This window comes from Staurois parvus, unplaced genomic scaffold (assembly GCF_062004578.1).
Source record: "Staurois parvus isolate SC_StPar_1 unplaced genomic scaffold, SC_StPar_1.0 ptg000636l, whole genome shotgun sequence".
NCBI classification, from domain to species: Eukaryota; Metazoa; Chordata; class Amphibia; order Anura; family Ranidae; genus Staurois; species Staurois parvus.
This window is the reverse complement of record NW_028318432.1, coordinates 11599443-11616540: the sequence shown is the minus strand read 5'-3', so window position 1 is coordinate 11616540 and position 17098 is coordinate 11599443. Positions and strand designations below refer to the sequence as shown.

At 42.2% G+C, this 17098-nt stretch overlaps 1 protein-coding gene across 3 annotated transcripts in view; it reads left to right on the top strand.

Moving 5' to 3' along the window:
- Positions 1–17098, top strand: part of MPP7 (MAGUK p55 scaffold protein 7) — a 525083-nt gene that overhangs the window by 42538 nt on the left and 465447 nt on the right. For 2 of the 3 annotated variants that reach the window (XM_089693825.1, XM_089693827.1), the window contains exon 2: positions 5582–5744. The exons of the other annotated variant lie outside the window; for it this stretch is intronic. The gene's annotated coding sequence lies outside the window, so the exon portion shown is untranslated. The remainder of the gene's footprint in view (positions 1–5581; positions 5745–17098) is intronic. 3 annotated transcript variants of the gene reach the window in all.

The following is a 17098-nucleotide window of genomic DNA, read 5'->3' as shown; positions in this document are numbered from 1 at the left end:
TGAATCCCAACCACAGCACCACCTGCCTGGAGTTTGCACGTTCTGTGCCTGTGTGGGTTTCCTCTGGCTACTCTGGTTTCCTCCCACACTCCAAAGACATGCTGGTAGGTTAATTGGATCCTGTCTAAATTGGCCCTAGTATATGTATGTATGAATGTGAGTTAGGGACCTTAGATTGTACATTCCTTGAGGGCAGGTACTGATGTGGATGTACACTATATGTAAAGTGCTGCATAAATTGGCAGTGCTATATACAGTCATGGCCAAAAATATTGGCACCCCTGCAATTCTGTCAGATAATGCACTACTTCACCCAGAAAATTGTTGTAATTGCAAATGTTTAGTCATTTTCATGTTTATTTCTATTGTTTGTATTGGTATGACACAAAAAAGTGGAGAAATAAAAAGCCAAATCTGACACATTCCACCCAAAACTCCAAAAATGGACTGGACAAAATGATTGGCACCCTCAACTTACTTGGTAGCACTTCCCTTGGAAAAACTAACTGAAATAAATCACTTCCTGCAACCATCAATGAGTCTCTTACACCTCTCTTCTGGAATTTTGGACCACTCTTCTTTCGCCAACTGCTCCAGGTCTGTCAGATTGGAAGGGTTCCTTTTCCCAACTGCTGTTTTGAGATCTCTCCACAGGTACTCTATGGGATTGAGATCTGGACCTATTGCTAGTTCAGTACTCTCCAGCGCTTTGTCTGAAGCCATTTCTGGGTGCTTTTTGACGTGTGCTTTGGGTCATTGTCCTGCTGTAAAAGCCATGACCTCTGGAGGAGACCCAACTTTCTGACACTGGGCCCTAAATTGCACCCAGAATTCTTTGGAAGTCTTCAGATTTCATAATGCCATGCATACAGTCAAGACATCCAGTGCCTGAAACAGCAAAGCAACCCCAAAACATCAGTGAACCTCCACCATGTTTGACTGTAGGGACTGTATTCTTTTCTTTTAAGGCCTCATTTCTTTTTCTGAAAACAGAATGATGGGTTTTATCAAAAAGCTGTAATTTTGTTCAGTCTGTCCACAGCACGGTCTCCCAAAAGGATTTTGGCTTCCTCAGGTAAGTTTTGCAATCTGGCTTTTTTATGTTTCTGTGTCAGCAGTGGGGTCCTCTTGGGTTTGCTACCATAGCATCCCTTTTCATTCAGATGGCGATGTATAGTGTGACACAGTTGTACCCAGTACCTGGTGGTCATCTTGAGTTTTTCTGGAAGTTGATCGAAGTTCTTTATCCGCCATTCGAATAGTCCTTTGTTGCAATCTTTGATGAAGTTTTTCTCTTTCATCCACGTCCAGGGAGACTAGCTACAGTGGCATGGGCTGTAAACTTCTTGACAATGTTGCGCACAGTGGACACAGAAATATTAAGATTTGTTAACTGATACAGGTGCGTTTAATTACAAATTACTGGATTATCACAAACTTGGAATGCAAATGTTGCTTACAATGTTGAGAAGGGGCCAATAATTTTGTCCAGTCTATTTTTGTGTTTTGCTTGGCATGTGTCAGATTTGGCTTTTTGTTCCTCCCACTTTTTTGTGTCATACCAATACAAACAAAAGAAATAAACACAAGAATGCCTAAACATTTGTAATTGCAGTAATGTTCTGGGTGAAATGGTGCAATATTGGACAGATTGGGGTGCCAATATTTTTGGCCATGACTATAAGTACCTGTAATAATGAAACTCCGGGAAAGGTGTCAGGTAAATTCAGGGATTCTTGGCCCTTGTAACTCTGAAAACAACAAAAAATAGTGGCATGGTAGGTGAGATACAAATTGCCTGCAGTTTTTTTTGTTTTTTTTTTTGAGTGAGGAGATCATTTTTGGCGTCCTTCAAGTGTGCTTGGTCAATCTCAGAGGAAATTAGAAGCTGGGAGCATGCACATGTTCTCAGACATCAAACAGGAAATATTAATGGATAGAGAGAATACCAATATTGCTCTCACAGAACAGCAGGAGAAAATGAGATGGGTTATTGGCAATACTGATGATTTAGCTATATAAAATGAGCTTCGGCAATAAAGTCATTGTGTTGTGCTTTATCACTCTTTCAGCATGGACACTTTTATGTATGGATAATAGGCTCTGTGTAATTAGGTCGCCTGAATCAATTTGGAAACCCAGAAACCAGTCATTCTCAGTGCTATCTATATATGCAGTCAACTCAGACCATTGTCAGAGCGCTGCAGTGTTTAGTAGGGCTTAAAGTGTTTCTAAGCCTTAAAGTGTTACTAAACCCAGGACCCTGCACTCACTATATCTGGTCTCCCCGGACCCTGCACTCACTATATCTGGTCTCCCCGGACCCTGCACTCACTATACCTGGTCTCCCAGGACCCTCCACTCACTATACCTGGTCTCCCCGGACCCTGCACTCACTATATCTGGTCTCCCCGGACCCTGCACTCACTATATCTGGTCTCCCAGGACCCTGCACTCACTATATCTGGTCTCCCCGGACCCTGCACCCACTATATCTGGTCTCCCAGGACCCTGCATTCATTATATCTGGTTTCCCAGGACCCTGCACTCACTATATCTGGTCTCCCAGGACCCTGCATTCACTATATCTGGTCTCCCCGGTCCTTGCACTCACTATATCTGGTCTCCCAGGACCCTGCATTCACTATGTCTGGTCTCCTAGGACCCTGCATTCACTATGTCTGGTCTCCCAGGACCCTTCACTTACTATATCTGGTCTCCCAGGACCCTGCATTCACTATATCTGGTCTCCTAGGACCCTGCATTCACTATGTCTGGTCTCCCAGGACCCTTCACTTACTATATCTGGTCTCCCAGGACCCTGCATTCACTATATCTGGTCTCCCAGGACCCTGCACTCACTATATCTGGTCTCCCAGGACCCTGCACTCACTATATCTGCTCTCCCTGGACCCTGCACTCACTATATCTGGTCTCCCAGGACCCTGCACTCACTATATCTGGTCTCCCAGGACCCTGCACTCACTATATCTGGTCTCCCAGGACCCTGCACTCACTATATCTGGTCTCCCAGGACCCCGCACTCACTATATCTGGTCTCCCAGGACCCTGCACTTACTATATCTGGTCTCCCAGGACCCCGCACTTACTATATCTGGTCTCCCCAGACCCTGCACTCACTATATCTGGTCTCCCGGACCCTGCACTCACTATATCTGGTCTCCCCGGACCCTGCACTCACTATATCTGGTCTCCCCAGACCCTGCACTCACTATATCTGGTCTCCCCGGACCCTGCACTCACTAGATCTGGTCTCCCCGGACCCCGCATTCACTATATCTGGTCTCCCCGGACCCCGCTTTCATTATATCTGGTCTCCCCGGACCCAGCATTCACTATATCTGGTCTCCCCGGACCCCGCATTCACTATATCTGGTCTTCCCGGACCCCGCATTCACTATATCTGGTCTTCCCGGACCCCGCATTCACTATATCTGGTCTTCCCGGACCCCGCATTCACTATATCTGGTCTCCCCGGACCCCGCATTTACTATATCTGGTCTCCCTGGACCCTGCATTCACTATATCTGGTCTCCCCGGACCCCGCATTTACTATATCTAGTCTCCCACAGTACTCAGAACATGGAAATGCAATTATTTTAGTAAATATAAACTGCTAAATACCTTTTCTTATCAGCAGTATATAGCACTCTTGTGATTTCTATCAGCGTCCATCAGAGCACTGGTTAAAGCTTTCAGGAGTTTTCATTCTCCTCTGATTGTCCTATGATGCTGCAGGTCCCCTGAACCTCTGTCTGGACAACACTAATTGGCCGTTTGCTGATCACATGCACTCTTCCAAGAAAATAAAACTCTGTAGCGATACACACCAAACTGAGCATGTGCAACTTGCCCCCAATGCTCAGTACTATCAGCAGATGGATTGGGGAATGTAGAAGAAGGGAAGGATCAGAGAAGACCGGATTAAGCATCCTTTTTACACAATGCGGAGAATTCACCCCTTAGGTTCCACAGTGAAAAACAAGCATGCTTTACTGCATATACAGACTGATTTTACTTTTTTGGGTTTAGTAACACTTTTTAAGGTTTTTTTTTTTTTTTTTTTTTTTTTTACCTGAATGTATTCAGGTACAAAACCTTCTGTGCTGCAGGATCCCCCAGCCCTCCCTTTTTCTTACATGAGCCCAATCCGAACCATCGATGTGCACAAGAGCAGCTGCTCTGGCCACGGTCTCCCTCCTCACTGGGCAGATGAATCCCTTTTACTGGAGGTTGTATGGAACTCAGTTGACATCAATTTGTTGCATCTAATGGGAAATGAACTGGAGATTGAAAAGGAGTTCATCAAATGTTTAATGCAGGCAATCAAATGCCCTGTGCTCCCAGCTGCTATTCATTTTGTGTCACAACAAACCCGACATGTCATACACTCGGATTTCTGTTTAGACTGTGATGTGTTAATCGAACACGGAAGTGGAGAAAACCTCTATAAAAACATATGCCAAATCTGGTGATCATCTGTTGTTTTAGATGTGCAAACATATTTATTCAGCGTATCCATATTGTACTAACATTCCTTGGCGTGAATACCTGTTTAGAGTGCTCAGAAATGCCTACACTTCTGGAACAGTGTAATGCCCCCACCATAGTCATTCAGTGGCCAATTTCAGTACAAGTCATCTAACTGAGCAGCTTGTTTTTGGAGGAAATTGGAGAAACCCACACAAACTCCATGCAGATAGCACCCCTCATAGTGGGGGGTTTAAACTCCATGCAGACAGCACCCCTCCTTGTGGGGCTTAAAACACAGGGCCCCAGATTATCAAGGTTACAACACTAAGGCTCAGTTCACTCTAGCTTTGTCAGCAGGCGTCAGGCAGGCGTTTGGGAAGCGTTTTTAATGCTTCTCAAGTGCCTATGAAAATTGTGCACATGGCAGAACACAGTGCTGTTCACACTGAAGCGTTAGCGTTTCATTGCGTTGCGGCAAAACTGACGCCTCGTGTTGAGTCAGGAAGAGTTGAAGCCTCCCATTCAAGTCTATGGTGCCGCTCCGCAAACACCTGGCAGGCATTTGTGGTGCGGTTGCGGAGCGTTAATACCATTTAACTTCATTATAAACATTTGTGGTTCGGTTTTAACGTTTGGCAAACGCCTCAAAACCGCGCATGGAGAGTTTGGGGAGCGTTAAAAATGCTTTCCAAACGCCTGTCTAACGCCTGTCAAATGCTATAGACGCGTTTGGCAAGAGTTAGAAATAAAGTCAAGTGTGAACAAGCCTTTAGAGGGTGGAGGGGGTGTGCACAGCGTGAGAAAATAGAATTTGTGTTCTGCTACTTTAATCACAATTGTTACAGTATTTTCTTACCAATCATTCTAGGCTGATCATAAGCAGGACTTTGCTTGTCTTAATATACAACTTTAATTTGTAAATTAAATTTCAAATTTCATTATGCTGAAGTGTACCAAAGTAGATACCTCAGAATGAACAGGCTGCATGTTTGTTGATTGGAGAGCTGCTTACTGCTGCTATGTGTGCTTCAGTTGTCTCCACTGATTAGTGTCTACTCACAGCTTCCTCTTTTCTCCCTTACACCAGATTGTTGGCAGGGAACGTGTTACAAGATAAAAGGCCTGTATAATGACAGACGTTGGGAGCAGTGTACACTGTGCAATTGTACGTTTACATGTGACCACTCTGCACCCAGTCCAGCCTTCTATCAGCCTCCAGGATCCCCTTTGCACAGTAGGAAACAGACCTGGTAAGGAAAGATTGACCTGTGAACCAATAAGGCTGCCTTGCTTTACATAGAGGTGTCAGTGTGGGCTGGTAACAAAGTTGTATTGCTTAAAGGGTTAGTCCACCTTTACCAAAAAACTGCCTATGCAGATAAGTGGCGTCTGGAGATAAAAACAACTGTGGAGCAAAGTTGATTGATGTCCTTGCTATAGGTGTAGGCCATTCACATTCCTCAGTAATCCTAACTGGGAAACTTCTAGGACGTTGCTAAGGATGTTGCTAAGAGAGACCTAGTGTTATAGCTCACCTTCACCGTCACAGAAAAGAGCTCTGAAATGCTGAGCTCAGAGCTACTGCATCAGGGGAGAGAAAGGTAAAGGTGAACTAACCCTTTCCATCCAAAGAAGAAAAGTAAGGTCACTGACCTAGATGCACTGTCTGGCAGAAGGACATGGATCGCAAAACTGGCTAAGCAGAATTATAAAGATTTTGCAGTGCAGTTGCGACCAAAGGTCTTTTTTTTTCCCCCCTGAAATAATCCAATTTTCTGTAGTTCATAAATAATCCCTTTTACGAATTCTAGTATGTCCAAAGTCAAAACTTTTTTTTAGGTTTGGATACAGGGGTTAGAACATCTGTCAAGTTTTTATTGCTACGTTAGTCCCTACTAGGCAGATATTTGTCCTGGTGGCCACTGTCACAAATGCTGAAAGCAAAGAAAAATCTAAAGTTGTCAACAGACCACGAATGGAAGGAAAATATTTCATTGGGGTCAAGTGTTAAGGAAAGGATTTAACAGAGAAGTATGGGATTTGTTTTTTGTTCGTTTTTTCTTTTAAATCGTACTTACCTAGGTGATTGCAGCATCGGTCCGCCGCCACCTCTATGGGTGAGAACTCGGAGATCACACTAATCTCTGAGCAGAGAGCGGTGACTGTCAGTCACTGCTCTTTGCTCAGACCCCCCCACCCATGCTCACTGGAACACTGGGCTGTGAAGGGGGAGAGAGTGGCTGGCTCTTTGATCCACAGGAGAAGCACAGCCAAAACAGCTTTCTCTTTTAGCTATCCTTGGAGATATTTCATCTCGCTCCCTATTCTATGGGACAGGAATTTAAGGGAAATCTTTTAAATGGCACACTTATGGCAAAAAAATATAAATCTACAGCAAAATGAGGCCCCTACTGAGTGAAACATGTTAGAGGGGTAGGAGACCAAGCTGAAGCCATTTTTTATGAAGAGGAGTTCACTATATGCTGAGGCAGTGTGCTAATGGACATCATTTTGTTGTAGTTCTCCATGTGTCTGGTGAGCTGGTGTTCAACCCAACCAGCACCTGCAAGTATGGTGGCCAGTCAGCTGGGATAACAATAAATGAGAAAACCTTGCGCCAAAGAAATAAACAATAAATCAAAGTAAATGCTGCTGTTCAAAAATTACTAAACTCATAAAGTGACACAGCGCAAATAATAATAATTTAAAATTGTGAAAAAATATATATATACGGTAAGTCCAACAAAGTCCCAAATTATAGTCCAATGTCCCAAAAAATTGTGAACAAAAAATATAACTCTAACACAATCTTCATAAATTTTCCAGCGTGCTCACATCATCAATAAAAAAATAATTTATTCCACACTCACCAAATACTGTGAATTCTCAAGCTGATATTGCTTTGAGTAAAACAGGCTTGGAGGTGGAGTATGGTATCCGCAGATGTTGTCTCTCCCTTTAAAAATTTCTTATTTCCTTCCCGGATGTTTCCACATAAGGCGATATAAAATATAAAAGAAAATGACAATAGTATAATAATTAAGTGGCTTTAAAACAACTTCCAAGAATTCACATGCCGATGATGATCCCTCCTTGACTTCCTCCAAGCTCTCACTCATGGTCGGACGGATCGAATCGCCCTTATCCTTATGTAGAAACATCCGGGAAGGAAATAAGAAATCGTTAAAGGGAGAGACAACATCCGAGGATACCATACTCCACCTCCAAGCCTGTTTTTTTGTTTCTCAAAGTAATATGAGCTTGGTGGTTGTGGAATAAATGGGCGGCATAAATGGTTAGCACTTCTGCCTGGCAGTACTAGGGTCCCTGGTTCGAATCCCAACCACGGCACCACCTGCCTGGAGTTTGCATGTTCTCCCTGTGGCTGCATGGGTTTCCTTCGGGTACTCCGGTTTCCTCCCACACTCCAAAGACATGCTGGTCGGTTAATTTGATCCTGTCTAAATTGGCCCTAGTATGTGTATGTATGAATGTGAGTTAGGGACCTTAGATTGTACACCCCTTGAGGGTTAGGGACTGATGTGAATGTACAATATATATGTAAAGTGCTGCGTAAATTGACGGCGCTATACAAGTACCTGAAATAAATAAAATAAATAATTGTTTTATTTATGATGTGAGCACGCTGGAAAATGTATGAAGATTGCGTTAGTTATATTTTTTGTCACAATGTTTTGGGACATTGGACTATAATTTGGGACTTTGTTGGACTTCTATATATTTTTTCACAATTTTTATTATTATTATTTGCGCTGTGTCACTTTATGAGCTGGGATAACAGATTAGGGCATTCGAGTGGTATTCATTTTATTTGGTTTTTGGTCTACTAAAAAAATAAAAGCTGACAGAGGCTTTACCAATCCCTACTATATCTATATGAAAAGTAAAGTTTTGGCTTTAGAGATACTATAGCTCTGTCCTAGGCGTCAAGACCAGGCCGGGCAAAGTGATTCAATTAAACTTCATGAAATGGATTGAATCAACTTCTCCACCAGCTATGCAATTCCCTGTCACTCAGACACCCAAAACGTCAGACTTGACAGTAATTCAATCGGGTGTAATTCAATTAACTTCCATTGCCTAGCTTTACACTCTCCTGTCATGTAGGCACTCAAAGTTCCAGACAAGACAAAAGAACCCAGTTGAATGGCTTCTCCGTTTCGCTGCCAGAGCCATTTTATTTATTTGTTTTTTCTACACTTTTTTTTTTTTTAAAACTGCACATTAGGCTTTAGATTACCTCTAACTCCGAATATATTACATCGTTTCTGCAAGTGGAGACCCTGTAGAATCAAACGATGGAGGTTGTCATGAAATTGCACAATTGTTTACTAAATCTACAGTGGCATACAAAGGAGGTTGTGGTTCTCTATGTGCCATTGATGGCTCCTGCATGGGCGCACCTTTTGCTCTGTTGGTTTTAGAGCGCTGTTTTCTCTACTTTTTATGTGCATTTGATATCCTCTGCATGGCCGTGTCTTGTTGCTCACATTTTCTTGAAATGTTTATAAATTAATAAAAACCATTGAAATACAAAGGAGGTTGTGGTTCTCACTGGGAGTGCTGCGGCCGCCTGACATTTAGGTATCTTCAGACAGCAATAAAAAAAACAATATTGGTGAAGCGCTTCACATGAAAAACTAAATAAGTAGGTGCAATGATATAAAAATACATATAAATTGACCACACTGTATTGAAAGGTATTGATAACTAATGCTAAATAATCCCCCGAAAAAATATATAAGTGCCAAGTGCTAAAAGTGCAAAACAGGTCATGCGTTTGCTGACTAAACCGTGCCAAAATACAATATATGCACAGTATACATAATACACAATAACATAGCACACTCTAACTGAAAGTGACAGGTGCTCAGTATGAGTATGAATATTGGTAAAAAGTAAAATCCACAATAAAGTGCTTGACATTTCATGTGCAAACAAACATAGCGATGTCAGTGCTTCAATTCTTCACTCCAAACATGATGCGTGTTAGCATGCCACACGTGTATATCGTAATCCAAAAATGGCTAAAGTGCCTCCTCACCTTAACCATGCAACCCCTAAGGGCCACAATGCTTTAAATAATATAGCTCCACCAGACTGGGGATCTCTGTAATAATACTCCTGTAGTACCACTCGATCTCCTCTGCCAGGTCACTTATGCCCTCAGATGGTAATACCCCCGGGATAATCACAAGGCCATAGAGAGGTAGACAAAGCTTCCATAGTGAAATGCCGTTTATTCCATATAGCAGATAAAAACAAGCAAAAAGTGAACACTCACAGTATAGCAGATCTCATACAGCTGGTCTCCCATGTGCTGTGGGTGTACTGCAAGGTTCTGGGTGTTCAAAGATGGCGTCTGCTGGAAGTGCTTAACCAGAAGTATGTCACTGCGCTCTACGCGTTACTCCACGATATCACGTGGCTTCATCAGGATGATTTTTCTTTTTTTATGTCATACATCCTGTGGTATTGGGAATAGGTGGTAGGACCTTGCATATATTTGGGGTTGTGTTTGTTCATACCAGTGGAGCGCAGGGGGATTATATATTTTTATATTTTCAGACAGCAAAAGATATTGCGACTTAAAGAGGATCCCTAGAAAGACAAAAAATTTAAAATCAGCAGCTACAAATACTGTAGCTGCTGACTTTTGAATAAAAAGGCACTTAGCTGTCCAGGGATCCAGCACCGTCCTCACCCGGGCCAGTTCTTCATTAGTCTTCAGGTCCCCTGCAGCGGCATGTTTAGTGTGGGAAGCCAACTGTGACTCCATGGGCATGCATGAGCTGCACTGCACTTTGTGAATGGTCCTGCAGCCGCCTGGGACCTGTGGCTTTTCCCTGAAGGCTGGAGGTAAAAAAAGGAGGGTCCGAACATCTGGTCAGATGGCCTAGGTGATGCGGGCAAAGTAGGAGTTGGTATCTGTCAAAACCAGGTACCCACTCCCCCCCCCCCCCCCCCCCCCAAAAAAAAAAAAGTTGAAGAGGAGAGGGAGACGGCAGAAGAAGTGTAACTTCTCCTTTTGGGTGAAGTTCTGCTTTAAATTGGACCTTCACCCAATATCTTTTTATTTCCTTGTCTCCACCCACCCTCTCTCATGCACAGCTGTATATTTTTTCCCCATTCTTAGAAAGGCTTATTATAATTCTTTATCACTTCCTCCTTCCTTGCCTAGGGGAGAATGACATCTGATCCCACGATGCAGTGTTTTACTGAGGGGTACATGGACACCTCAGGTTTCACAAACCTGTGGCACATCATGTGTGGGGTTGTTCTTGCACATGTGTACACACGCTGCAGGTTTGTGCAAGTTCTCATACCGGAAACCAGCGCACTTGTATATGCAAATTCACAGCAGTACCCCTTTGCATTTGCAGAGGTGTCACAGGTATCTGCTAGGTCTTTGATAGCTTGCAGATTCCTGCGGCACATCTGCACGCATGCGGGATATCCTAGGACGGTGGCACAGAAATGGAGCTGGAGGAGGATAATAATCTGTGTTTGTAGTTGTTGTTGGATTAGTCAGATTAGGTGCATTCTCATTTTGCAGCCACATCTAAGCTGATTGAGAACAGTCCTGGGGACATTAAACTTTCTGTTAATCTTAATACCTGGAACTGTGGTCAGACTAACATGAAACTCATTGGAGATGGTTTGTAGCCTTTATCTGTATCATGCTTGTCTGTTATCTTCTTCCTTTCCTATTCAGACAGCTCTCTGTTATTTTTGTTCCTCTTGTTCATGCTTGCTGTGCTGCACGCAATGGGGAGATTTACAGAAACTGGTGCACACAGAATCTGCTGCAGCTGTGCATGGCGGCTGTTCTGTCTCTCCAATCTAAGCATTGAAAGTGTGATCTCTGTAATTTACAGTTGTGATGAGATAGCGATAACTCCATATCTTGAATAACACAGGCAGTGACTCGATCAGATGACACCTTGTAGATCTTGTGAAGTTTATTCCATAAACTGAGAGAATCTTACAGCAACGAACATATAGGTCAAAAGATCATAATGTGATCTACTTCCATGACACATGAGGCTGAAAGCTGAAGTGCATTACTGGGAAATGATCAAAAGGGTGGGGCTATCTATACAGCATTAACTAAATACAAAGAACACTTAAAGGCATATGACAGTCATGTGAAACATGACAGTGGCCAATCAGCTCCTAACTTTGTCTTGTTCAATTAACATTTGACAATAAAACCTGGAAGCTGATTGGTTTCTATGCAAAGCTGCCCCAGATCCTGTGTGCTGCAGTTCAAGTAAGTCGTCCCCCCAATAACACAAAATGCCCAAGTTAGCACTTTTCTCCTTATAAATTGGTTGAGTCGCTGTCACTGATTACAAGATTGGAGGATCATGTGAAGCTAACTAAAGTGAACTGTATGAAAGATCACTTGGCACTCAAACAGGTGGCCGGGAATGGGGCAATAAAAGCTGTCCATTGAGTCATGGTTTTACCACCTCCTGATCATCTACCTATCCACTTCTGGACCATGCGGGCAGGTGACTCCTATAGGCACAACAATGTACCTGTACATCACTGTCCTCTTCCAGGTACAGGGTGTGCTGACTCCCGCTGTGATTAGACACAGCAGGAGATTGTCAGCAGGACCCAGCCAAGATTCATGGACAGGACCTACTGATGGGCTGTGTCCAATCACAGCCCAGAGTCCTGTGTTGATAAACAACACAGGGCTTTGTACAGCGATCTATTTATTTTTTATTTGTAAAAAGCAGCACATAATACACACATTAACACATGATAGGCACACACTTAACCCCGTGATTCCCACAAGATGTTAACCACTTCCCAGCTAGTGTCATTAGTACAGTGACAGTGTATAGTATCCCTGATCACTGTATTAGTGTCACTGGTGGTGTCAGTCAGTTCCCACCCAGATTGCCCACACAATTTTGCTGGTATAAAAAAATAAATAAAAATAAAAATTCTAGTATATATACCATAGTTTGTAGAAGCTAATAGTGTTACCCTATGTGTCCGTGCACGCTACTTTAGGCTATTAACATTTTTTGAGTGTCGGTCTAGTAGCAGAGTTTTTTTTTTTTGGAGCAGTTTTCCAGCAGAAGAAAACGCTAAACGATCCTAAACGCTACTGAGACGCTCCTAATAGCTTTTTTTTCTAGCTTTTTTTTTTTCTACATGTACAGTTAAAATGCTAAATGCCACTAAAAAATTCTATTACCAGCATTTATCTACCTTTTTTTTTTTCCCAGCATTTTTTGAGCTTAAAAAAAATAAAACGAACAAAAAAAAATGGTAGTGTACATGGAGCCTTAAAATGTTTTATAGCAGAGAGTAAAAAATGTTTTTTTGTGTTTTTTTAACTCTTCAGCCTTTTTTCCTTTTTATATAATAAAATACCCAGTGGTGATCAAATGGCACCAGAAGAAAGCTCTAGTTGTGTGAAGGAAATTTATATAAATTTAATTTGGGTACAGCGTTGCATAACTTCACAGTTGCCAGGTAAGTCCTCATGCACACTGGACGTTTTTACAGCGGCTGTTTTTGGCTTTTGACGTTTTTTTTTTCTACAGCCAGTAAACCCCCCCAGCATGTTATCCTATGTGTCCATGCACACATAAACTGTAATCAACGTTTTTTTGGCTGGAAAAAAAACCGAGGACTAGTGGGTTTCTAGAGGAGTTTTTTAGCTGGAAAAATGCTCTAACGCTGACAAACTTGGTAAAACGCTGCAAACCTGCTTTTTTGGAGTTTTTTTTCTTTACCCAGAAATGTTTTTTTCTGTAAAAAATAAAAAACCTAAAAAACGCCGCTAAACACTAATGCAAAAAAACTAAAAAAAGCTGAAGAACTCAAGTTTTTAACGTGACTTTACACAGCTAACGTGGCCATCATTATCAAAACGCCCCGTGTGCATGGATCCTTAAAGTAGCACAGTGCTAAATAACATAAAATGGCCTAATCATGAAGGAGGTTAAACTTTCTGGAGCTGAAGTGGCTATAGCAGGACATGTCTCCTCCTGTGCCACCATCCCCTCCCTCCTAGATTGTAAGCTCGAAAGAGCAGGGCCCTCAATCCCCTCATGTTTTGCATTGTATTGGTATTGTTCTGTCACATGTTCTGTCCCCCTTTGTAATGTACAGCGCTGAGCGAACTATTGGCGCTTTATAAATACTGTATAATAATAATAATAATGTCACTCGGGGCTGTACAAATGCTATGTGGATATCTTTCTCCCTGTTCTATGTTATTCTGACAGCAAGGGCTCCCTTCGTCCCCTCCCATCCCCGCCATCAGAATACACAGATCAGCACAGCAGTCATTATCTGCAATGGCTGATCATTATGCTGATTTTCCAGCAGGACCATTTGACAGAAGCCAATCTAAACAAACAGAGAAGGGAACACACTCATAATGAAATTTGTCTGGTTGCTGCTGAACCGGCTGAAGTTCAATGTGCGCATACCCAGCTTTAGCCTCTGCTTGATCTGCAGCTGCCATGATGCTGCACATCCGTTATCATGCCAGCCATTTGATGGCGTGACAGCTCTGTTGAGAGAACAAGCAATTGTGACAGATATCATTCACAGCATATCTTTAATGAAACCGTATTAGGAAACGATTGATATAAATCTATTAAATATACAGGTGACCTCAAAGGCAAGTAAAAAATACATGCATTTCCCTTCTCACTTTCCTCCATGTGAAATAGGTATCTCAGTCTGCCGCATAGATCGCGCTGGCTTCAGTGCCAGTTCCAGGCTTCTTGCCAAGGACCACCTCTTGGGTGAGCAGTTCAGGTAATTTCCAGAGCTGGCAAGTCTCTTAACCCCATGTCTGCTAGAGGGCTCTTAATTATTTAGCAGAGTGAGGCCTAACATAAGATGGATCCATTTCACGGTCATTTTCTAGAGAAGCAATAAGTCGCACAATAAAATGTCGTTCCTGTACACAGTTAGGTATTCATCACTATGGCCGTCCTAAGCACAAAGATGGATTAGATGCTTCTGTGCAATCATGAATCTTCCAGGTACGGTGGTGCAAGTACTCACTCAGTGTTTGTCGTTGGAATAGACAGACGATCTAGATCAGGGAACACAGACCTCAGTGTGTCTCATCTGACCATGGACAGCACAGGTTATAATATTCTGTGGGTTCTGTGTTCAGTGCGTTCTGCTTATTACTCTGGTAGATGCTGACTGTAGACACACAGGAACCACATTCGTCTGGCGTTGGCACTGGCCAGATGCATGGATCTGCAGAAGATAATCAGATCCTCCTGCAATTTCAGAATTATCTTTGTAATAATGCTAATGATTCTCCTAAAACAAAAAAAATTTGGTCTCCATTTGATTCTCAAAATTAGTCTAATTAGGCAAAGTAAATTTTGTGTTTCTGCTTATCTTTTATGATTAAGAAAGTATTCTGGAAGAATTAAGAATTTATTAAAATAGGTAATCTGTTTCAGTTCACTGTAGTTCACAAAACCCGATTTATGAAAATGTCAGTGAAATCGGCACAATTCATCATTTTCATTATTTCACTTTGGTTCGTTTCATTTTCTCTTAAGGTTAATCTTTGTTTTCTTTTCTTTGAGGATAAATCCTATTCTTTGAGGATAATCCTTGTTTCATTTTCTCTGACGACATTCCATGTTTCATTTTCTCCGAGGATAGTTCTTGTATTATTCTTTCAGAGGGTAGCCCTAATTTGATTCCCTAGGCTTAGCCCTAGTTTGCTTCCCTAAGGAGAGCCCTGGTTTGGTGCCCCAAGGATAGTCCTGCTTTGATTCCCCAAGGATAGTCCTGCTTTGATTCCCCAAGGATAGTCCTGCTTTGATTCCCCAAGGATAGTCCTGCTTTGATTCCCCAAGGATAGTCCTGCTTTGATTCCCCAAGGATAGTCCTGCTTTGATTCCCCAAGGATAGACCTGCTTTGATTCCTCAAGGATAGTCCTGCTTTGATTCCCTAAGGATAGTCCTGCTTTGATTTCTCACGGTTAGTCCTGTTTGATCCCTCAAGGATAGTCCTGGTTTGATTCCCTAGGGATAGCTTTAGCTTGATTCCTGAAGGATAGCCCTAGCTTGATTCCTGAAGGATAGCCCTAGTTTGATTTCTTAAGCATAGCCCTGGCTTGATTCCCCAAGGATAGCCCTGGCTTGATTCCCCAAGGATAGCCCTGGCTTGATTCCCTAGGGATAGCTTTAGCTTGATTCCCTAAGGATAGCCCTAGTTAGAGCATTTTTACAGCTAAAATAAAACTCCTCTAGAAACCCACTAGTCCTGGGTTTTTTTTCCAGCCAAAAAACGTCAATGCCAAAAATTGCTGATTTCAGTCTGTGTGCATGAACACATAGGATAACATGTTGGGGCATTTACTAGCTGTAGAAAAAAAACATCAAAAGCCAAAAAGAGCAGCTGTAAAAACATCAGTGTGCATGAGGACTTAGACTCAGGGGTCTAAGAAGAAAAAAAATGGTAATGCAGGTAAGAAGTACAGGCACCTAGGGGTGCACAAACCTGCAGTGCGCTTCAAAATCACCAGGTCAGGCCAAATCTCAAGCCGTCCTGACTGTCAATGTTTCAGCACTGCCTGGTAATGTAATTTTAGGTAGATTCTGGTAGTATGAGTCACCCACTTGATTTTATATCTGTTTTGGGGATCTAACGGCAAGATTTACCCAACATAGCTCCAAGCAATTTTCTATCACATTCGAAGTCTTAGGCTGGTCATAGATGACCAGACATCTAATTGAGAGTTATGGATGGAAAGACAAACGTCTGTTTGCTCGCAGCAGGACCTGCCACATATTATAATGTGGCTACCAGATGAGAAGCTGCAGAGCACTTATGGTCACTACGTCCTTCTCTCTTCTTCTCCTCGCTGGTCCTGATAGATTTTACAGCAGGATGAAAAGCACTAGTCATTGACCTCTATGTACCTTCATAAATGACAAGATACCTGAGTTTAATTTGGCCATAACATATGTGCTGGCCACTTAATAGAAGCTCAGAGATTTTACTGCCGGAGTACCTGAGACTCGTAAAAATTGTCTCTAGCTTGGATTGACCCATTATGTTAGAAGGGCTTTTCTCATTTATAAATATGATAATAAAACCACCAGTAGTCCTCTTTTATGGCTGAAATACAGAAACTATGAATGCTACCTGCAATTTCTTTTCATTTTACATGTTCTGTTCATAATCAAGGTTTTTTTTTTTGGCCCCCGTGACTAAAGAACTATATATTTATGTATTCATTTTAATGAGTAGAAAGTCATGTTTTTATGACATTACATTATCTCTTCTTTATTTAGAATTTTACTATATAAAGCCTATTTTTTCTTTTTTTCCTCTTTTTTAATTTAAAAAATCAGCACAAGGAATGGAATTTATATTCAGTCGGAAGTGTTCCTTGTGTTGATGGCCACAGTCTTAGTAGAAATATTCTGTCCTCTGATATCCCCCATCCCCCATCATACATTCACAGTGGCAATCATCTTCTGATGCTGCAGGGTTTAAAGTGTTACTAAACCCACAACAGTAAAATCAGTCTGTATATACAGTAAAGCATGCTTGTTATAC